An 18055-nucleotide genomic window follows, 5' to 3' on the forward strand; every position below is an offset into this window, starting at 1 on the left:
TGCAACCTCAGAGGCAGTAACTTCAGTTCAACCTACTGCGATAGTGGCATAATAACCTGAAACTACATTTTGTTAAGGGAGCGAGAATGAGTTACTGTAAAATATTCTGATTCATCAGCTTAGGAGCCACCTATTAATACCATTCGCAGTTTGCTTTGCCAATGCTGTGGTAAGTCGGTTCACGAGTGATTAAAAGTGATTCACAGGTTCGTTGAGATGTGGTAAATTAATTTGATCACAAATTGACCATCCTGAAGCAGATGTAATTTATGTTACATGGTTATCACTCATTTTCATTTCACATAAACGCAATCAGTAAGACTCTGCTCTTCATATTTTATACCTCATCTCTAGCATAGCATCATATTATATGAAAGCATGGCATCTCATTCTTCTGCACACCTATGCACAACATGCATTCCATTCAGTATTTTAGGTATTTCATCTTCATGTGTGTTTCCACCATAGTTTAGGCCTAATCAGGTGTGTTTTAGTGTAAACATGATATTTTCACTTTATATTTGGCTATCTTATGCTAACCCATTCCTTGGCAGGAAAATCATTGCCTTTCTAGAGTAGGGAATCTCCAATTCAAATTATGCCCATATCTTAGAAATTGCTTGTTTTCATATCATTTTCCTCTCTTATTGCAAAAAATCACGAATGGCATGTGCACCATTTTATAAAAGGTGATTAAGTTGATGATTTGCATCAATGGCCATAGTCAAGGTGTGAACAAAACTTATGATTTTCATCTTTTATGGAATAATATTGGATCCACACTGGATCTTTTTCATCATATTTTAAATATTTTCTTCTTTTATCAAAGTCTAACTTAAAGTTAACTCGAAATATATATCAATGGCCATAGTCAGAATATATTGAGAGTTAATTTCATTTTAAACTCTATAAAAGCACCAAAATATGTTTTCTTCTTCATCTGAATTCAAATATGATTATTATATAATACATTCAATGACCATAGTCAAGGATGTATTATATCTTCAATCTTATTTTAATTCACTTAAAGAATAAAATATGCTCTTCAAATACAATTTCAAATTCTTTAAATTCATTCAGCATTTAGGATAGAATTGCATCATATTTTCAAAATCCAAGTGATCTTGAATATATTTCTTCAATTTCTATTTCTATTCATCAATTCTTTCTCATTTCAAAAGTTCAAAATCCGATTTCAAAGTCTAATTTGACTTTGAAATTTCAAATTCATTTTATATGCAAAACTCAATATTCCAAATTCAAAGTCCAATTTGACTTTGAAATTTTAAATTCATTTTTTTATATTCAAAATTCCATCTCCGATTCAAATCAAATTTCAAAGTTCAAATCAACTTTGGAATTTCGAATTCATCTTCAAAATTCAATTTCAAATTCAATGCACCATCTCAAAATTCAATTTCAAAGTTCAATTTAACTTTGAAATTTTTGATTCATCTTCTGATTTCAAAACTCAAGCTTTAAATCAAGTTCATTCTTCATTCTTCACTGAGTCTTGATTCTCAATTTAAAATCAAAGTTTTGAGATTGATTACAAATCTCAAAAATTGATTTTTCCTAAGTTTAAAACCTACTTGTAAATCCAATTTGGGTTTTCAAAAACCCAGATCCATCTTCAAAAGTCCCATTTGGACTTTCAAAATCCAATTCTAAAATTAGAACCCAATTCCAATTTGGATCCAGATTTCCAAACCCAACCTCCATTTTGGATCCCAGACTTTGGATCCAATTCCATTTAGAATTCCAGATTTCGGATCCAACTCCATCTTGGATCTCAGACTTCGGATCCAACTTCATTTAGGATTCTAGATTCCGGATTCAACTCCATTTTGGATCCCAGACTTCAGATCAAATTCCATTTAGGATTCAGATTCAAATTCCATCTTGGATTCCAGTTCTCAAATCCAAATTTCATCCTAGTTTCAAACTTTAAATCTGGAATTCAATTCCATTTCAAATTCTATCTCCCCTTTGAAATCCAGAATTCAAATTCAAAGTCCATTTCGACTTTTTGAAACTTTACTTTTTCTATCTCAACTTCAAATTCTCTTTTCTCTTCAATCTTTTCAAATTCAACATTTATTTTCCCAACTCTGATTATTTCAAAACTTAGAACTTCGAATATCTTTCCAAGATCTATCTCAAAGTTCTAAGTTAGATTCAACTTTCAAAAATCATTTCTTCACTCCATTTTCACATTTATTTTAGAATCACTTGGAAAAATCTCAAATTTTCAAAAGTGTTTTCTCAAAAGCATACATTTTTGCATTTGCATTGCACAAGCATGATTCTTTGTGTATTTTAGACTTAGGATAAATTCTTAGATGATATTTTAGCAAAGAAAAAGGCATAAATTCGATCCTTGGTTCGATTACCTCTGGTAAAGGCGCCAGGAACGGTCGAACCTCGTACTGACGAACGAATCCCGTCTCTTCATTTTTCCCGCAAATTTTCGAAACGGAGGCAAGTAATTTTTCTAAATATTTTCAAAATTAAGGTCAAGTGAGACCTTTGCAAAAGAGTTCTTCTCTCTCTTCTCTTCTTTTCTTTTCTCTTCTGTCTTCTTTTTCTGTCTTTTATTTCTCCTTCAAAAAGGGAAATAGAGGTTAGAAAGGAAAGGAGAAGGAAGAGAGAGGAATTTAAGAGAGAAAAATGTTTTGCGATGATCACACTAATACGAAAATCACAATTCTTGGTTTTCTTCGTATTCTGACTATGGTCATAAATACAAATCCCACCAAATTGATGAACACCCTAAGAGCTTGTGCACGTGTCATTCATGTCAACCATAGTGATTTTGAAAAATATGCATATGCATCATACATCAGATATTGGAAATTACATAAATAAAACTATATGCAATGCAGTCCTATTCTATGCAGGAAATGTAACTCTAATTCCAAATATTACATCTTGATATTATATTGAATTGAAATAAAAATAAATAAATAAAAGTCTTCTTCTTGAATGTTCCTGCAAAACTAGAAAACATGTTAGCATAGAAATGTAGGTTTATATGAATTTATCCAAAAAATATTAAAAATTATCGGATATTATTCAGATATAAATTCAAATTCATACCCCCCTTGATATAAACATGAGAAATAAGGAATAAATTTCAAAACTAAACTTAGAAATTCGAAACTGGGGTCAAAATGACCAAAATACCCCTGATGACCTTAAAATCTGGGTTTTCTAAGAGAATTTTTGTAAAATTTAGAAAATTTAAAATCAAATGAAATAAAATAAAACATCATATGATGCAATATGATGATATGCATGAAAATTTAGAAAATTAAAGATTGGAATTTCGAAATTGAGGTCAAAATGACCAAAATGCCCCTGATAGCAAGACTATGGCCTTGAAACCAGGGTTTTCTGAAATAAATTTTGCAAAAATGGGAAATGTGAAATGAAAATGACATTGAAATTAACTCTATTATGACATGATATGCTCATTTATATGATAAAAACCCTAAAATGGCAAAAATATCACAAAATATCAAATTTGACACGGTTTTTCTCTGATTTCACCTCTTAATTTAAAAATAAACTAACACACAAAGCAAATGAACTTGGATTTGAGCCAAAATTGGCATAGACACCTATACTAACCCTAAAAACAGAATTAAGCTCGAAAATCTACTTTTTGTTTATTTTTAATGTATAAATTAACTAAAAATACTAAAAAATCAAGATTTTGCCTAAAATGTTAATTCTAAATTGGATTTCGGATACTAAACTTCCATAAAAATTTCCCAAATTTTATGGGGTGACATAGGACAGTTAGAAAAAGATTTTTCCTTTTACATATTCTGGTTTTGACTTATGGTTGAAGTTGGATAGCTCCGGCAAGTCGGATCAGAATCTAGCGACTCTAGGACTTATGGCAGACAGACAGGTTTCAGAAACAATTATGGAAAAAATAGCAGACAGATGAGAAAATGGCTTATATTTTGGAAAAATGTTCCTGACAAACATAGGAATATTTCCTTTTTTTACATTTTTAAGATTCGGGTTACGGTTTGAGAGAGAGCAAAGGATTATCGGAGACCTGGATTTCTGAAATTCTTAGACATGGAATCTAACAGATAGTGAAATTAATTCTGAAAAAAATACTTAGGCTGTTTTTAAAATTCCCAAATTTTGGGAAACGACATAAGGAAGGGTTAGAAACAACTTCTATGTTGGAAGTTTTGACATACAGCCTATGGGTTGAATGGACACAATGGGTTAGGGTCGGTCTAGACCCTGACAAGGAAAAAGTGGGATTTTCCCAGAGGTCTTGGAAAATCAATTTTTAGCAGGAACCAAACTACTTGGAAAAAGCTAGAAAAATATGAAAAAATACTAGACTCTAACAGAGACTCACTGTATTTTTTTGAGGGAAGTTTGGATCGTCCATCTAGGAGATCTCAGATGTTCTTGTCTGCTAAAACAAAACCTAGAATTTCCAGAAAGGTAAAATCCGATTTTTGATAGGACTCAAACAAATCTAATTTTTTTTCAGAGGGTTAATAACATGTAAACCTATCTAATATAAAAACATTAAGATTTATTGAAACAAAATTCTTTATAAAATAAAGACTATGATTTATACTAAAACTAAAACCAATGAATCTTAAAGCAAATCATAATGACATTAAATAAACTACCTATAAAGCAATCTTAATAAAACATATAAAATGCATATTTAACATGAAAAGAAAATAAATTCAGGGAGATATGAACCATATCCTTTTTTTTGGCTATGAGAAGGGAGGTTCCGATCCATGGATCAGACAGATCCTCCTCTCTCACATAACAAAAGCATGGAATATATATAAAGAGAAAGGAAAACCAATCAAATAGTGAAGATTTTGATAAAATGAAGGATCTTACCTTGGGAAGGCCTGGGATCGACTAAAAGAGGTGTTGCTTCCAAGGTGGAAGGTCTGCTTCTAGTTTAATGAAGAGGTTGTAGGTGGTCTGCACCTTGCTGCTACAAAGGAGTTGAGGTAATAGCTGGAACCAAGAGATCACTGGAAGGGGAGATGGAGCAACCGGCTGTCTTGATTGAGTTGAAGTGTTGGTATGAAGGTTGAACCGAAGGCTTGGAGGAGGGATTGAAGTTGCTTCTGTTTGAAAGCTGGGAGTGAACCCGTTGAGCATCACCAAGGAGGGTGTTGGGGCGGCTATAAAGTGGCTGAAGGAGGCTATGCTTGTTGTTGTAGGAGTTGGTGTTGGAGATAGACAACAAAGTTGATGTTAATGGGCTGCTGCGCGTGGGTGTGGCTGAAGCTGAGGTTTGCACCAGCTTGAGGATAGCAGGCAGCAAAGATATGCTTGCAATAGTTGAAAGAGGCTGCAAATGTGAGGAAGATTGAAGCACCGGCTGAAGGAAGAAGGTGTTGGAGGTGGCGTCGAAGGTGCTGGAAGTGCTGGATCTTGCTTTTAAGGTGGGAGGATGGAAGAAGTTGGGCTGCAGTCGATGGTGGTGATGGAGGGTAGCTTCACTTGTTGCACCAGCTGGGAGTTTTGAAGGTGACACCGGTTGCTGTCAGGGTAAAGAAGACGAGCTCAGCCGTATAGATGCTTTTGTATGGTGGTGGTCAAAAGAGAAGAGGAGCTAGGGTGGCTGAAGCTAACGGGGAATGCCTTGAAGGTATGAGGGAGGTTAAGAGGACAAGATAGAAGAGAGGGAGATGGCTGGTGATTTAGAACTAGGAGGGAGGGGTAGTGCGTGAATGAGGGTGTAAGTGAGAGAGGGAATTAGGGTTGCAAAGAGAGAGGGGAATGAGGGAGAGAGAGCCACCGTATGATAGGTCTTAGGGGTTTGGAAACAGAGAAAGAAGGAAAAGGAAGGAAGGGGGAAAGGAAGAAGGTAAGAAAAGAAGAAGAAAGGAAAGAGGAAATAAGGTGATACGTGAGTGGGCTGGGCCAAGGAGAGAAAGGAAGGAAGGAAGAAAGAAAAGAAGAAAAAAGAAGGAAGAAAGGAAAGAAAGAAAGGAAGAAAAGGAAGAAAGAAGGAAAAGAAGAAAGGAAAGAAAAGAAAGAAGAAGGAAAGGAGAGGAAGAAAGAAAGGAAAGAAGAGGAGGGGAGAGGGGGCTGGTCGACCCCACTTGTGGGTCCCACCTCTAAAAAAAAGAAATAATAAAAAATTGATAAAATAAAGCAAAAGAAATGTTTATTATTATTTTTTTTTCAAAAAAAAAAAAGAAAATACAAGTAGGAAAACCATCTCAGAGTGGGTTCACTTTCCAAATTTGAAATTCATTTTAAAAATCATAGGGGTAGAATGGTCTTTTTTAGAAAATTTCTCGATGAAACGAGCTATTTTTGGCAGTTTTTGAAATGAGCTCGGAATTTGAAGTTCAATACCCCGTTGCGAAGCAAATCCAGTTTAAAATTTGAAAATTTTATTTTGAAAGAAATCCAGATTATTTTTCTCGAGAAAATATTTCCAAATTTAGAATCCCAGGGGTAAAAATGTCAATTTTGGAGACCCAGGGTTTGAAATTGATTTCTGGAAACTTTTAAAACTCAATCTGGATTGGAATTTATAAAACTGGAGTTCTGGACTTTGAAAATGAAATGAAATGTGATAAAATGTTATGAAATGCCAAGAAATGATACGAAATGATAATAAATGACATGAAATGCCATGCAAAATGCTAACCCTAAATGAAGAATTTTGGATATTGGACCCTGATTGGCACTTGTACCAGTTCAAAAAGTGTCAAAATTGATAAAAATCGCAAAATGGTTCAAGAAATAGTTTTCGGGCTCTATCGGGCCAGAGTGACACTGAAAATTGGGGTTTGAACTGATTTGAATTGAAATGAACTGGATTAAGCTGGGTTCTAGGGTTTCAGAACTCAACTGGACTGACAAGACATTGACTCAACTGACCTTTCCAACTAAATTCTCAAGAAAAGATGTCATTTTTAGAGAAATGGTACAGAATGGTCACTGGAGTGAAGTGAATTACGAATCTGAGCTGGGTTTGAGCTGGAACAAAGGTCAGTAATACTGAGATGAACTAAAATCAAAGCTTCAACACTAGCTCAATTGACTGAACTCAGCTCAATTTCAGCTGAAAGAGCTGAAACGGGCTAAAATGGGCTCCTAGACACTAGGAAATGGTTTTGAACTGAAACTGGAGCACTTGAACTCCTGATGAGCTCAAGCTAGACTCTGGGGAATAGGATTGACTGGGAATGACTAACTCAGAGACAATTGGCTTGGATTTAAGTGAGAAATGAGCTCATTTCTGAAGAAATGATCCCATTTTGGCAGGAATGGCCAGAAATGAAAATGGTTTGTTCATTATGAGCTTAGATGAGCTTGAAATGACTGATATTCTAACTGTTCTAAACTGACCAATAAACTTGGTTGACTCCGACTGACTGGGGTCCGGGATGACCTAGGGGTAAAATGATAATTTTTATAGTGAAAATGGGTAAAGTGGTAATTTTCTGACACAAACTTGGGGTTTGACTCCTACACAGACCTGACAGGGTTGACACTGCACGAGAGGTGTGTTTGAAAATGAATGAGGAAAATTTGGGGTGTTTACACTCGCTCCTCGAGGTATCACCCGCTCAGGTTAAGAATCAAACCTGAACTTTCTGTGAGAGGTCGTCTATTTTTTAAAAGCTGATTTAGTCTCAGCGATGAGGAGCCCAAGAAAATCTCTTTTCCAAGCTTTAAGGAACCCCATTTTTCCTCCTTTCGCAAACCCCTTTCAGACTTGTTTGTCCAAACTCTGAAGGTCCCATCATGGTTTCTTCGTTCAAGGATTCCGTATGGTCGTCCCTTTCATGTTAAGGGTTAAACCTGAACCTCGCTCCTCGAGGTATCGCCCCTTTCAAGATAAGGGTTAAGCCTGAACCTCGCTCCACGAGGTATCTTCCATTCAGGTTTGGGTTAAACCTGAGCCTCATTTCAATGAGGAAGTTCTCTCAGTCCCATCATGGTTTTCCCCATCAAGGAATCCATACCCTTCATATCTATCCAGGATAGGATTATACCTGAGCTTCATATCACGAGGCATTTTTTTCTCAAAGATGTCCCATAAAGGTCTTCATGTATTCCTTTCCCATTTAGGTAAGGGTAGAACCTGAAATTCATCTTGATATATCTTCGTCACATCCAGGTTAAGGGCTAAAACCTGAGTCATTCCAAAAAGCTGATCTCGACTCACCCACGAGACTTGATCAAAATTCTTATCTTCACCATTCTAGGATCTTCACCCAAAATTCCATCATGATTTCTTCATTTCTGTTATTTAGTCATATCATTTTGGATTTCGTCTCCCCAGAGCTGTTCAGGATAAGTTTTAAGCTTGAAAAACCATCTTTTCAAAATAATTCTTCTACACCCGGTTCAGATCTGCTGACCGGGGCATTTTTCAAAATTTGGAGTGTTTTCTTTGCCACTAAGCTCAACTTTCAACCAACTTAGTAGCAAAGAAGGGAATCTGTGAACACCCGAAATTTTATCAAAATCTTGTAAATATTTCCTTTTTGCCCCTGGCCCTATTTTCTGAATAAATCAAGTCAATTTCAATCTAAATTCCAGTTATTTCCTGGATTTTACTGAAATCAAATTTGTTTTCTATACTTGACTCAATTTTGGATCCGGATCCAGTGTCAAAGCCTAAATCTAAGCCTCGCCATCCAATTTTCAAATTGAAATTACAAAAATACAAAAAATGATTTCTGAATGGCTCAGGCAGTCCATCCGGTATCCATTTGGATCCACTGTTCTATATTTCTCGATTCAAGGTTCAAAACTCGAATATTTCCTCAAAATCCGAATCCATTTTCTGAAGAAGTTTCCAAATGATAACCCCAAATTCTCAGAAAACCCCTCCTTTGTAAATATTTCACAAATATATAAAAAAGTAATTTTAAATCTTTGATTTTCCTTTAGTCTTTAGAGTTTTATTTCAAAAACACAAAAAAAATAGAAAATACAAAGAAAAAAAATCATTAAAAAATCAAAATGAAAAAAGAAATCCAGAAAGAAATAGTTTTGAAAAACCTCTTTTTAAGAGCATGCTTTTTGCTATAACCACTTTTTAGAAAAACGTTTGAAAGAAACCTTTCTTTTAAAAAATTCTTAAAAATTTCTTTACCCAATTCGAAATTATTCTAACGGCCTCCCGCTATAAAGGGAGACCGCAGGGGGGTGTCCAGGCATCCATCAGTGCCTTCATCCATCCGATCCACCATCTCACTCGTTCTTTCCTTCTTCCCTCTGGGGTTTCCCCTGCAAGAGTTGAAGAACAATCTCTCTTCAAGGCCCCCTCCTTCAGAATCCTGTCAAAAGAAGGTAAGGACCTCCTCCTCCCTCCTCCCTCTTGTACTATTTTTTCTTCTTTTTTCTTTTTTTTCTTTTTTTTCTTTTCTTTTCTGAATTTTTCTTGCTTTTGCCCCATTGAAGCATCTGTGGTAATGTTGATCCGCTTATAGCAGATCAGCCTACCTCAATGCAATATTAACAAGAATATATTGATTCCAACACTTTTTTTTTGTTCCCCCTTTCTTTCAGTTTCTCTGTAATTTATATGAATTGGGTAAACATCTATCATTCAGTACTCTCCTTCTTATATTCAATTTTCTTTTGTTTATTTATAGTCTGTGTCTAATTCATTCAGGTTTTACTTATTATATGTCGTGATATCTGCTTCATGTCTCCCTTATTTGATGGTTTTATCATATCACATAGCCATCATATACACTCACGATTTACATGAGATCTGCTTCGTGTTGATTACCTATGGTAAATCCATGGCAATCTACTTATATAATTTACCTCCATGATAGCATCAGATGGGGGCAATCAGTGATGTCCCACAGTAACATCCCCGACAACCTTGGACATTGCATTCCCACATATTCCTTGTTTCGTTCTGATTTTTCCTTGTCGTTTTGATTCCCTATTTTGTATCTAATTTTTTTTTTACTTTAATAATCTGCTTTCATTTTATTCCTTTCATATATTGGTTGCTTGTTTTCAATTTGATTGTCCATCACCTGTAATTGTCTTTTATCTGTATTATCGATTTTGCATGTTCATCCTGGTCCTTGTTTAAATTTATGTTTCATGACATCCCTTTTCAAATGTAAAGGGATTCTTCATTAACATGAGAGTAGTTTTCATACAATAGCATCTTGTTTTTAGTTTTTCCTGCCCCCATTTTGCAGATGAGGTTCCAATTATTTTTATGGCTTCTGTCATACTTTCCTTCCATGTTTGGGCCACTCTGCTTGAATTATCCACAGTCAAGGTTGTCTCAAAAACTCTGTTATGAGTGTCCACTGACAATACCGATCTTATATTGCACTGCAAAAATCTCTTCAAACTGCATAACCCATTATTATGGTGGATCTAAAGACCCCTGTTCGCCTCATCACCACTACAATGTCATCATCAGAAACCATCTTAGAATCAATAGGCCTGACCAAGCTCTGAAATATTACTCTCTTGTAAGAAAACATAGCATCTTTTCATACAATTTCACCATTTCCTCATTGTTGAAGCTCTGCTCTAGCCTGAGATCCCCCATATGCAATTGCAAACAAATCCATGTGTTCGTTGTTCCTGGGTATTAGCCAGATATCTTTGTGAGCACTGGCCTGGTGGAATTGTATCCTATCTCTAGAAAGTGTGCGGCAGCACACCAACTATCTGTAGAAATTGATAAAAGAGATGGTATCTCACGAATTGCCATGATTTCTGGGTGGCACTAGAATCAGCTCAAATTTGAGTCTATGGAGCTCTTTAGACAAGTATTACAGGAAGGAGTCAAGCCAAATCAGATAATACTGGCTAGTAGCCTGTCAGTATGTGCTCAAGAGATGCAATATAAACTTGGAAAATCCATTCACGGGTTTATCATTAAATCCAGTCTCAAAAGAGACGTTATAATTGAAACTACTTTCATAGACATGTATGTAAAGTGCAAGAAATCTGAACTTTGCTTGGCGAGTCTTTGATAGGATGGTTGAAGGGAATATGGCATCATGGACCGTTATGATCTCAGTTTATACAACAGATGGGCTGCTAGAAATTACACTCCAAATATTCAGGCTGATGATCCATGGTAGGACTGAATTACCCAAGTTGGAGATGCTTGCACCTATTTGGCAGACACGTGCAGGAGCAGCTTGATTTTGGCTCATTGAACATAGTTCATTTTTGGGCCAACTTAAATGAAGCAACACAGATTAGTGATGGGAGTGTGGTGCCAAGTTTATATGAATAGTGCCATGGTCTGTTAAAGGGACATTGATTGCAAACTGGGAAATGACCTTCAGATCCTTTTTCAAGGAATACTAGGCTCTCCTGGGTATTGATGGAATTGATAATATTACAGTATAAGGTTGATATGACAGGTGGTAAAGCAACAGGGTGGCTTTTGCAATCTTCAAAATGCAAACTCTCTAGCTCATTGTTTCACAGTTTGATTCAAATTCACCATCACACATATTTCAAATTATATACAAAGGCTATCACATTGCATCATTTCGCCATGCAACCAAGTAATTCAAATTCACCACTGCTAACACTCCATCTTCACTTATATTCACTAACAACACCACAACATCTACAACCACCCACACCTTCTGCTGCATATGTTACATTCACTTGCTTACCACTATTGCATATGCTTTGCCAATCTACCTGCAACGTCACTTTCACATTTGCTATAGCTACATCTTCTCCCCTCACACCACAATATGCATTCCATCTGCTATAGGGGCTATGTAACAGCCCATTTTCCTGCATTTTTCAGCACTTCCTCCTGTATACACTTCTTACACTAAACCCACTGTCATCCCTTGCATATGCACAACCCCTATACACATTGCATGCATCTCGGTAGCATATCTTCACTTCCTGTACCCTGGCCATGGGCACATTCACAGTGCTCAGCATCTTTGCAACCCGCTTCAACAGCACATGCATCTGTTATACATCATACATTGCACCTTACTTGTTGTACCCACATTTCAATTTGCATCATAACATGGCATTTTTTATCACCTATACTATGTGCTTCATTGGCAACATTTGTTTACCTGCAGATCATTCAAATATATGTCACTTCATTGCATTAATAGTATATGCGTGTCACTTAGGCATATGAATCTCACCTTTTGCACAAGGCATTGCATCTCCACCTTGGCATGCTACATGCATTCTAGTTATGCAGATCATATACATTTCTCCATTTAGTTCAGACATAATACTTAGATCTCACATATGCATCCCGCATTTAGCATAAGCATCATCCCTAGCTAAATGCATATACACCTTTCATGTATATTTTCTCATTTAACATGAACCCTTGACATACACATCCTCATATGCATTCCATCATTAACATAAGCATACGAACTTCTTTTTTTCACTTAGAGTAGGCATTGCATTTGGCATATTCTCTTCATTAGAATAGGCATTTTCAAGTATGTCTTTAGCTTTAAATACAATATTTTCAATTCTTCCTTACATTTTGTATTTTGTGCTAACTCTGTTTTGCAGAAATATATGAAAAGCTTGAATTTCTTTCCTAGATTGAAAGTTTTTGATATTTCAATTCAAGGTTGTAATAATTAGATATTAATGAGAATTTTAATTTACAGCTTAGAATAGAATGTATGAGCATGTAGATATTATGCATTACTTGTTTCATATCATTTTTTTCTTTCTTTTCTTTCAAAATTTCACAAATGGGAACATGAATGGCGCATGCACCATTCTAATAAAAGGTGATTAAATCCTAAGTTGACGATTTGCATCAATGGCCATAGTCAAGGTGTGAACAAAACTTATGATTTTCATATTTTATGGAATAATATTGGATTCACACTAGATCTTTTTCAAGAATCATCATATTTTTCTAAATATTTTCTTTCTTTATCAAAGTTTAACTTAAAATTAACTCAAAATATATATCAATAACCATAGTCAGGATATATTGAAAGTTAATTTCATTTTATACTCTATAAAGGCACCAAAATGTGTTTTTATTGTTCATTTGAATTTAAATATGATTATCATATAATACATTTTTATGACCATAGCCAAAAAATGTATTATATCTTCAATTTAATTTTGATTCATTTAAAGAATGAAATATGCTTTTCAAAAACACAATTTCAAATTCTTTAATTCATTTCATCATTTAGGATATAATTACATCATATTTTCAAAAATTCTTTTCAAAATCCAAGTGATTTTGAGATATATTCTCAAATATCTTCTTCAATCTTTAAATCTTATCCAAATTCATCCTTATAATCCCAATTCTATCATATTTCAAAAATTCAAACTTCAATTTTAAAGTCCAATTTGACTTTGAAATTTCAAATTCATTTGTATATTCAAAATTCAATTCTCAATTCAAATCAAACTTCAAAGTTCAAATCAAACTTTGAAAATTCCAAATTCATTTTTAAGATCCAATTTCAAAATCTCATATCAAAATTCAAAGTTCAATTTAACTTTGAAATTCCCAGATTCATCTCCTGATTACAAAACTCAAGTTTAAAATCCAGTTTATTTTTTATTTTTCAAAATCTCTAAAGTTCTATCCAAAGATTGAGTCTTGATTCTCAATTCAAAATCAAGGTTGTAACATTGATTCTGAATCTCAAAATCCGATTTTTCCTAAAGTTTAAAGCCCACTTTTAAATTCAAATCCAGATTTCCAAAATCTAGATCCATCTTCAAAGTCTCATTCTGGATTTTCAAAATCCAATCCCATCTTGGATTCTAGACTTCAGATCCAATTCTATTTAGGATTCTAGATTTCAGATCCAAATCCATCTTGGATTCCAGACTTCGGATCCAATTCCATTTAGGATTTTATATTTCAGATTCAACTCCATCTTGGATTCCAGACTTCAGATCCAATTCTATTTAGGATTCCAGATTTTGGATCCAAATCCATCTTGAATTTCAGACTTCAAATCCAATTTCATTTAGGATTCCACTTTTCGGATTTAACTCCATCTTGGATTCCAGACTTCAGATCCAATTCTATTTAGGATTCCAGATTTTGGATCCAAATCCATCTTGGATTCCAGACTTCGGATCCAATTTCATCTAGGATTCTAGATTTTGGATTAAATTCCATGTAGGATTCCAGATTTCAAATCCAGTTTCATTTCCAATTCCTATTTCCAAGTCCATTTTCCAATCTATTTCTTAAGTCCAAACCCAAATTCTATTTTCAAATTCCACCTAGACTCAAGATCCATTCTAGTTTCAGACTTTAAATTCGGAATTCAATTCCTTTTTAAAATTTCATCTCAAATTCGAATTCTAGATTCAAAATCAAATTCAAAGTTCATTATGACTTTGAAAATTCATTTTTACTTCAAAATTTCTATCTAAGTTTCAAATCCCCCATTTTCCTTCATTTCTTCAAATTCCAGATTCATTTCCAAGTCTCTGATTATTCTAAAGACTTGGAACTTCAAGTCTTTATCCAGATCTATTTTAAAAATTCTGAGTTAGATTCAAAAATCTAATTTTTTCAAACCAATTTCAAACCTTTGAACCATTTCTTCACTCCATTATCAAATTTATTTCAGAAACACTTGAAAAATCCCAAATTTCTAAACTATTTTTTCAAAAGCATACATTTATGCATTTGCATTACACAAGCATGATTCTTTGTGCATTTTTAGACTTAGAATAAATCCTTAGACAATATTTAGGCAAAGCAAAAAGGCATAAATTTGATCCTTGATTCGATTACCCCTGGTAAAGGTGCCAGAAATGGTCGAACCTTGTACCGACGAGCGAATCCCGTCTCTCCATTTTTCCGCAAATTTTTAAAATGGAGGTGAGTAATTTCAAAACATTTTTAAAATTAAGGTCAAGTGAGACATTTATATAAGAGTTCCTCTCTTCTTCTTTCTTTTCTTTTCTCTCTTCTTTTCTATCTTTTATTCTCCTTCAAAAAAAAAGGGAATAGAGGCTAGAGAGGCGAAGCGAAGGAAAAGAAGGAATAAAGAATAAAAATTTTGCAATGATCACAGAACCCAACAAAAAAAAGGGGGGAGGGGGAAAGCCGACCAAACCATCAAAAGAGAGACATACCAACAACCAAATGGCAGTATGATATCACCATCCAGGTTCAAGTTACTAATTCAGTCATTATCACTAAATGGCATTGCTATAACAAAAGAATATATTCAATCAATGCTTCTAAGGAAACACAAGGGAAAAGAAGATTTGTACAAATACAAGAATCTCAAGCAATCCTGTGACAATATAGAAAACTTGCATGCTAATGAAATAATAACACAAAATTCCAGAGATGTTAATATCATAGAATATACAGAACAATGTGACTAATATAATGAATCTGAAGAAACAAAATAGAGAAAATGAAACTCAAAACATAGAACACACTGATTACATGCAGAATGAACTCGATGAAGAAGGTCTGGATAGCTGAAAGCACTGGGGATTGCAGGGGAAGGGGAAGGTGAATGGGATTGCATAATGAATATATTTGGGCAGCAGTGCTGGTTTATCTATCAGCTTGATGTAAGTAATGCATTCTTACATGGTGATTTACATGAAGAGGTCTACATGCAGCTTCCTCTTGGTTTTCGAGTTAAAAGGGAAAATCAAGTATGTCAACTTCATAAATCTATTTATGGATTGAAGCAATCCTCGAAAAACTGGTTCATAAAGCTCACATCTGCTCTTAAGGATGCTCAGTTCATTTAATCTCGAGTTGACTACACTTTATTTATGCGGCAAACATCCAACAGTTTCATTCTTATTCTAATCTATGTTGACAACATTATTATCACTGACAATAATGATTTGATGATTACACAAATTAAGAATTTTCTTCATACACGGTTTCACCTTAAGGACTTGGGTGAACTTAAGTATTTCCTTGACATCGAGGTGACACGTATTCCTTTTAAAAAATTTCTCAGTTAGCGGAAATATATTCTGGATATTTTGTCTGATGTCGGTCTCCTTGGGGCAAAGCCCATAGAATTTCCTATGGATAAGAAATGTCAGCTTACACCCGATGATGGAGATCCATTACCAAATCCAACTCCATATCGACGTTTAGTCGGGAGACTTATTTATATAATTGTGACACACTCAAATATTGTATATCCAATTCAACTGTGAAGTCAATTTATGCAAGCCCCACAGACTACACATCAAGATGTTGCCTTCAAAGTCATTCGATATTTGAAGTCTTCACCAACAAAAGGGATTTTTATGCATTCAAGCAACACTTTATAATTATCGGCTTATTGTGATTCAGACTGAGCCACTTGCCCTACAACCCATTGTTCAATTACTGGATACCTCACATTCCTGGGTCAAAATCCCATCTCATGTTGATATAAAAAGCAAAATACAGTATCCAGATCCTCTGCCAAGTCTAAATATCGAGCTATGGCTATAGCCACTTGTGAGTTAATTTAGTTACGTGCATTACTACAAGATCTTGGTTTCTCTCATTCATAACCAATGAAGCTACATTATGACAACCAATCAGCACTTCACATCATTGTGAATCCTATTTTTCACGAACGCACTAAACACATTGAGGTGGATTGTCATTTCATTCATGAAAAATTACAAAACAGTCTTATCTCCACACATCACGTCTCTACCAAAAATCAGCTCGCTGATGTGTTTAACAACCATATTCTTTATGCTTTTATAGATTTTCTTGTTGTATTTAATGTAATCAATATCCTGTAATTTTTTATTTTCTTGTAATCTTTTTAAATACCGCAGATTCATTATTGAATGAGATAATGCTTTTGTGAGCTCTCTTGTTTCACATTCTAAGAAAGGGTGCAAATCTGTACTTTAGTCTCAGCATTGTTATGATGTTCGTATGCATAGTTTGCTACAACCTAGTGGATAGGCTTCCTATTATTCAGTACTACAAGGATCTTAAATTGCAGGCTCTACTTCAGTCAGAGGATGTGGAGAAAATGGAAAAAGGTTTTGACTGCAAGACTTCTTGGGGCTCAAACCCGTGGCACATTGTGGGGAGAGTTAAATGGCATGGATTTGGTATCCTCCTCATCTATGTTGTGACATTGTCTATATTCCCAGGATATATTACAGAAGATGTGCACTCTAAGTTATTGAAGGACTGGTACTCCATCCTCCTTATTACAACATATAATGTGTTTGATCTGGTTGGAAAGTCTTTGACAACAGTGAATGTAATCCAGAATGAAAATATTGTAGTTGGAGCTTAGGTTGCTTTTCTATCCTCTATTTTTGGCATGCTTGCATGGGCCTAAGTTCTTTCGAACTGAGATTCCAGTGACACTGCTAACATGCCTGCTTGGATTAGCAAATGGTTATTTCACAAGTGTTGATGATTCTTACACCAAAGGTTGTTCAGATACACGAAGCTGAGGTGACAGGGATTGTACTAGTCTTATTTTTGGTTATTGGATTAGCAACTGGTTCGGTGGTGGCATGGTTTTGGGTCATCTAAATACTGATCTGAAGATCATCTACCGCCATACTTGTGAGGAAGGAATGGATCATCATGCTTCTCTTCTTGTGGCTGGTGACTGGTCACAGATGGAGTTTTAATGTGGGAAAAAGTGCATCAGTGGCTCATCCACCCAGCAGTGCTTTCTGATGATTTGTGGATATCTTCAGATGATAGTGGTGGCCTAGTGCGGACATGATCTAAATGGCTATACACATTTTGTGCGACTAAATTTAGTGCTTATTAGGCATCATCTCAAATGGTGCTATCATGAAAATAAATGTGATAGTTGTAATCATCTTTAATGCATTAAGTTTGTTTATGTAGCATTTTCCTCCTCTTTTTGGCTTTTTAGGGCATGTTTGTTTTAGTCGTGCGACACGGTCACAACTTTTTTTCTCTGCGTGTTCTTGACTCGTGCAAAGAGGGAGATTGAATGATTGTTTGGGTTGTGCGGCACGTAGCTTGCCTCACAGGAAGAGCTACGTAAGTCTAGTAGAAGCGAGATCAGAGTCATACATATTCTATGCA

At 35.0% G+C, this 18055-nt stretch overlaps 1 pseudogene; it reads left to right on the forward strand.

Moving 5' to 3' along the window:
* Window positions 1–5589: 5589 nt before the first annotated feature.
* LOC149840310 (equilibrative nucleotide transporter 1 pseudogene) lies at window positions 5590–17524 on the forward strand (annotated as a pseudogene).
* Window positions 17525–18055: the final 531 nt, after the last annotated feature.

Source organism: Nuphar pumila, chromosome 4 (assembly GCF_984573655.1).
Source record: "Nuphar pumila chromosome 4, dmNupPumi1.hap1.1, whole genome shotgun sequence".
Classification (NCBI taxonomy): domain Eukaryota; kingdom Viridiplantae; phylum Streptophyta; class Magnoliopsida; order Nymphaeales; family Nymphaeaceae; genus Nuphar; species Nuphar pumila.